The sequence below is a fragment of the Diuraphis noxia genome, unplaced genomic scaffold, assembly GCF_037042655.1.
Source record: "Diuraphis noxia isolate RWA-SAM2 unplaced genomic scaffold, SU_Dnox_SAM2 contig0001, whole genome shotgun sequence".
Classification (NCBI taxonomy): domain Eukaryota; kingdom Metazoa; phylum Arthropoda; class Insecta; order Hemiptera; family Aphididae; genus Diuraphis; species Diuraphis noxia.
This window is the reverse complement of record NW_028301711.1, coordinates 25800887-25807415: the sequence shown is the minus strand read 5'-3', so window position 1 is coordinate 25807415 and position 6529 is coordinate 25800887. Positions and strand designations below refer to the sequence as shown.

General features: G+C 33.1%; 1 protein-coding gene across 2 annotated transcripts in view; it reads left to right on the top strand.

The window, feature by feature from the left end:
* The first annotated feature begins 5281 nt into the window (after nt 1-5281).
* Nucleotides 5282-6529, top strand: part of LOC107173558 (uncharacterized) — a 142674-nt gene continuing 141426 nt past the window's right edge. Inside the window, exon 1 of one of the 2 annotated variants that reach the window (XM_089216256.1) lies at nt 5282-5858. The gene's annotated coding sequence lies outside the window, so the exon portion shown is untranslated. The remainder of the gene's footprint in view (nt 5859-6529) is intronic. The other variant, XM_015524142.2, reaches the window with a different exon arrangement.

The following is a 6529-nucleotide window of genomic DNA, read 5'->3' as shown; positions in this document are numbered from 1 at the left end:
TTTATTTAACGAAGATATCTTTATGGAGTAAATTATTTTAAAACATGGGATTTGTTTATTTTACATAGACATTTGGATTGGAACATTTGGATTTTGTGAAGGCGTATGATATAGCTTGGCTGAATTCTTGTAAATTTAAAGATCACATGCCTTCAAAAGAAGTTTATGTGTGAAAATATTTACAACTGTAATAAATACGTAGGTATACCTGTACTACTATAGGTATATAAGTAAAGTTTATTTGATTATTAAATCTATAAATTCGATACATATTACATTATAATATTTATAATATAAGTAATTTATAATTTATAGTATTTGTTGTTAATGTATAGTATAAGTACTATATACATTATAATGCCACGTTTATGTATTTAATATTCAATTATGTAGAAAACTGGAAACAGAAAATAATATAATACTATAATTAATTAATTAGCAGTCAGAAACATATTTTACTCTTTATTAAAACGTTGTGGAACACTGAAAACAAATGTGGTTACACAGCATTTCGATCATCAGCTCAGTGTCCTAGTAAAATAACGTAGTTGTGACACATTGTCACTGCTGCGTGGCTTTGTCATACAGAAATTAAACGTTTAAAATAAATTAATTTAGCTTTACATTTTTGATAAATGTATTGAATATATAATAGAAATATATAATACATACTACTAGATAGTGAAATACTCAAATACCTACAGGCTACGATAAATTTATGTACCTATTTACACCGTTAAAAAACTCTGTAATTAAAATACTTAAAATAATTGAATGTGAAAATAACATTTACTATACTATATCAAAAAGTTATATAGTTGAATTAAATCCATACAATTAATGAGATGTAGGTTGAAGGTATGATTGCCGATAGATTTTTGTATTTTAACAATTGGATTTTTTTTTTAACATACGTACCAATTTATTATTCATATAATATTTGTAGTTTGTTATTAGTCATGTATGAATAATTATTATGAACTTTATAAATACACTTTCAATGTAAACTAATTCCGAATGCGTCAAGAACATTATTTCAATTAATTACCAAATAAAAATTTTAATAATTATATAGGTAGGTAATTTTATTATACTGCTTATATTTGACATTTATTCACTAAGTTACCCGGAGAGTTCATCAGTAACTTCTTATATATACTTAGGTCAAAAGTATTCTAATAGATATTTAATACACTAAAAAACATATAATATATTATCTATTATACCTATGTATTTGTTACACACGTTAAAATTTAATTTAGAAAATATATTCTAAAAAATTCAAAACATGAAGAAAACATTCAATTTAAAATTCTATAAATGTACGCATTCAAGCTAAGTTTTTTTTATTTAAACAAAAAATATAGGTAAAAAATAATATTATAACATTTTTGTTGAGGCTTTCTCAAGATTATGTTTTGTTGTTAAAACTTATTATAGGTGACTTTTTAAAAACATTCAAGATTTAGAAATCTATCAAGCTTTGTTTTTAAACTTTAATTTGTAAACCGACAAAAATTGAGCCTTAAATATAAAATGGAAAATTGCTCAGAATAGCACTGTAGTTTGATGTACATCATTATTGATCATTGTATTCAAAATTAAAAACAATAGTCATTTCTGTAACAAATTAGTTCACTTGATTGTACGTTCACTCGCAGTCAAAGGCCAGCTCTAAAATAATATCTTCACTTCTTTCGGTTAGGTTGTTTCGGTTAATTCATAATTCATAATTAGCTCTAATGAAGACACTGTTTGTTCTAAATCATTCTCAGAATTTAGTGTTCGAGTATATTCTCAGGGAGGGCACTAGAAGTGAAGCCAAGTTGTGCTTTTCTGCCTAATAATACCTTAAATGGTGGCTGTTTGAAACCAGAGTGATAGCTATAATATGTTAGATTGCACAAAAGTTTGGAAATAGAACTCATAAGAGTAGTAGTCGCGCCCACGTAGGGTGCCAAGTGATGCGATTGCACTGGTTTCTCGTAGGTCCCGGGGTCTACATACATTCGGGGGCCCCACTCTGGTCTCTTAATCAGACACTATAAATACATAACTATTCATCTGGTCCATCTGAATATTTAGATCGTTGAATAAAGCGTAAAGAGTTGGCAGTGCCAAATATGCAAACAAATAAATTTGGGGTCCTATAGTTATAACTGCACTGGTGCGTGGAAAACCTGTGGGTGCCACTGATAAGAGATAATAATATTAATACTGTTATTACAGTTTCACGTATTTTGTTTTATATCACAATAATACATGTGTACAATGATTATTGTGCACATCGCATAGGCGCACATAGTGTGTGAATTTAGGGGGTGCTGAAATAATTTATAGTACACAGACCCGTGGGGAGCGAAGCCCCCCACTACACCACCCTAATCCTATAATAATTGCATTGCAATAATTATAAATTTTATTAAAAATAAAAATAAATATTTTGTAATTATATTACAAGTTATAATAACATGTAATCATTAATTATTAATGTAAGACAAGATTTAATTTTCTGTTTGATATTGCAAATGTTTGCACAAACAAAATTTCCCCTTCTATTTTATTGGTAAGATCACTCTCAATGCTAAGCGTAGATAGCTTGGTAAATCTTTCTATCTTTCTTGGCCCATATTGTGCGTAACAAGTTTTTCAATCTACGCATAGCTGAGAAGGAGCGTTCACACGTTGACGAAGAAATTGGAATTGTTATTCCCAATAGCTTACAGACATTTGGAAACGAACTTTTATAACATTGATTTTTCATGCCTTCATATATAAAGCTGGCTGGTAGACTATTAATTAAAACCATCATTTCTGCTGATAAACTAACTGTTGATATTTTCAAAATATCCTGATATACATAAACAGATTTATATAATAATATTTCAAAAGATATGACTATGTAATAAATATTTTAAATAGTTTATGCGGTGCTAATTTTAAACCTGGGAGTGCTAAGCACCCCCAAGCACCCCCCTATGTGCGCCTATGGCACATCGCGAATAATTATATTGTGTATCTTGTACAATCTAGATATCTTTGTATAGCAACATTGTACCATTCACAATGTGTACAAAAATCACTGTACAAATTGCGAAACGCACAATTATTAGGACAATATTATTGATTGAATCATAATAATTATTGTTCTCCTTGAAGGCTGCGTAAATGAAACAAATCATTAATAAATTGTTATTTGCAACATTACACATTGCTTACCAGCCAAATAATAATAATTACAAGCCCGTAAATAAAAAAACTTAAATGCAGGCACGTAAATATCGTAGGTACATAATATATACACACACACACACACACATATATATATATATATATATATATATATATATATGTAGGTATATGTATAATAATATATTAATGTTATAAAAAGTGTGCAGTGTGTGTGTATGTGAGGCCGTGAGGGTATATATTATTATATATAAGTTCCTACGAAACATACGTTTTGCTATATTCGACGTTACACAACGGCAACAGGCTGCAGGACGCAGGTACACATAATTTACATAGCTGCAGTGCACGTTGTGAATAGTGCTCTCGAATTCTCGGAAACGTTTTGCTTCAACGTCTCGTCACGGCTATACATAGCCTGCGTCATTCATGATTTAACATTACTAGTTTCTTTAAAATAATTATAATATACGCATTAAACATGGGTAGTTCAGTAAGTTGGTGTATACCTTCTTAGTTTCTAAATTATATTATTCAATTATTGCTTAATAAAATAACCGATAATCGCGTTGGGTTATAACATGTAATTATAATAAAATATATTATATTATAGACTGCAAGCTAACTATAGCAATGTTCGTATATAATACCTATATTAAAATTTAAAATCGGATTTTAAGTTTCTAAAAGCTTAAAATATAATGCCAATATTATGTTTTAAATATTCCTTAATCTTGTATTTTTAATATGCAGTTATAACATGATTTTTTTTTAAATAGTTCAATAAAAACAATATGAGTAAATCATCACTATGCACTAATCCTTTAGTGACAGATGAATTATTTAACCATAACAAATGTTATTAATTGAGGGATTATTAATTTTAATCATTCTTAAGCCAAATTATTTTTTTGGCTAAGAAAAAAACGGTTGCTGGGAAAAAAATCAATTCGAGAAATTATCAAAATGTATAATTTTATATGAACAGTAATAATAAAATATATTCTAAAATATGAAAAATAGACTAAATATGATGTTCAAAATAATTTTTTTGAACTCTGTAATGGATAAATCGTACATATTTTTATGGGCGGATAGGCCTACCGGGCAAGCAGCCATTTCCCGGTGGCCCCCCTTCGTATTTCGGTAATGGGGCCTTTTAATAAAATGTATTATTAAATTTTTTTTCATGTGATGGTCCCTTTTTTAAATTTTCCGGTAGGCCAAAAATTGCCTATCCGCCCATGCACATTTTTCATCCTCGTAAAGTTGCATTAAGCCAGTCTAAATAGATAATAACCTTGAGATCCGCTCTCTATTTGTTATTGTATTATATCGTGTGTTTAGTTCGATAATAATATTATACATGAAAACAATATTAACAACTACACCCTCACGCGAGTTTAGATTTCGCGTTCGCGTGCAAGTCGTGTTCTTCGCGTCGCCAAATCGATGGATTTTGTTCCCGAAAAAAAAAAGGAAAATAAATTTAATTTGCAGCCACACACATACGCGTGTATACCGCATACCTGGTATCGATATTATAATGCGTGTCGGCGGAGCAGGAGTACGGCGGTCGCGCGTCGACAGCTTCCGCCGCCGATCACCTCAGTACCGGCGACGGCGGCGGAAATGCGCAAACCTCGCGCAGAGACTGCGGCGAATGCGAGAGCGCGCCGGCGGCCTGTGGGCGGGTGGACTCGACGGTGTGGGACTGGCCGGCGGACACTCCGACACGGCCGCCCCCCCGTTTCGGTTCGCGCGCGCATAACGCCTGGGCGAGTCGTCGTCACGGACCGGCACTGCGCGTGCGTGCGTCGGTGTATCGTATTCACGTCGTCGCGACCGGTGTGGTGGTCGACGCCGCCGCCGCCCGTCCACCGTCTGCTTCTCCGTCTCGCCGCTCTCGTCTGCGTATCGCCGCGCCACGAGCGCTTTTCCGCTCGTCGACCGTCTCGCTCGCACACAACCGCCGCCGCCGCCGCCGCCCGTTTTACGCGCACACGCACTACTTACTGCTTACCACTACTACAACAGTACTCTACTACAGTACTACTACTACAGTACTACTACTACTACTGCTGCTGCTGTTGCCGCCGCCGCCGAAGCTGCTTACTATACTACGACGACTCATTTCCGCGCGCGCGTTTCGTGATAACGCGACGACGAGACGACCACGACCACCGCCGCCGCCGCCACCGATGCCGCCGTCGGCTATGCACTCAGTACGCGTTTGATATCCGTCCCCGGTGCAACTGCAGCCGTTCCGTGTTCTCCACACGTGACCACGCGTTCGTTGCCAGACCGGCCGTGCGCACAATATTGTACACTTACAATATTAAAAATAATAATAAAAACAACCCGACGGTTTATATCATTAATTACACATGCGAACCATACGGTGCACTGTCGTTGTTTGGATTTTTTTTTAAAAAGAAAAATACCGCTGACGAAACGGACACCGTAAAATCACACGGCAGTGATACGTTATCATATTTTCATAACGATTAGCGATATTATTATTATTTTTTTTTTTTTAATTTAAATTTTTATCCGATCGCGATTTCCCTGACGGGAAATCCCGAAACGGCTACACGCTGCAGCCGTTGTCGCCACCGACGTCGCCTACTCCGCCTTCACCATTTCAACGTAGTAATTCACACGCTAAGGTAAAGAGGAATAAAAAAATTTCGGTTAAAGTTATTGAAAATCGATATATATTTTTCAAACGCGTTAATATTACCATTCGAAATATATTTTATGAATATTCGTTGGTAAAAATAATTAATTTCCTATCTGAGAATGTCATGATCGGGGTAAGCATTAAAGACTTATGTCATTTAAAAAAATAAATTTCGTTCAGTTTAAATAAAGTTTCTTTATATCGCAACAAAAAAATTTTTAGAAGTTTGTACTTTCTTAGCAGCGCTTACCATTTCGGATATCACATTATGTTTTCAGGTATAAAAGCGTTTTCTAATGATTTTTAATTGTTTATTAGTAGGTACTTAACGACAATAAATTTTTTTTTTTTAATTTTTTTTTTTTGTTAATATTATTATCAATAGTTTACTGTTTTATTGGAGTGATAAATATGTTAGAGCTAATTCAAAGACAAAATATTGTTGGTAAATTATGTCTGTGTTGTCAAATATTTTGACAGTAACATTATAATTTATTTTTCAGTATATTAGTATATAAAATAATTACATTTGCATATTTTGTTAAAAAAAAAACTCTACATAATAACTGTAAAATAAAATAAATTGTTATGCGTATAATTGATTAAATTCACATATTATGAGGTATAAAAACACATTTTATCTATAAAAATAAAATT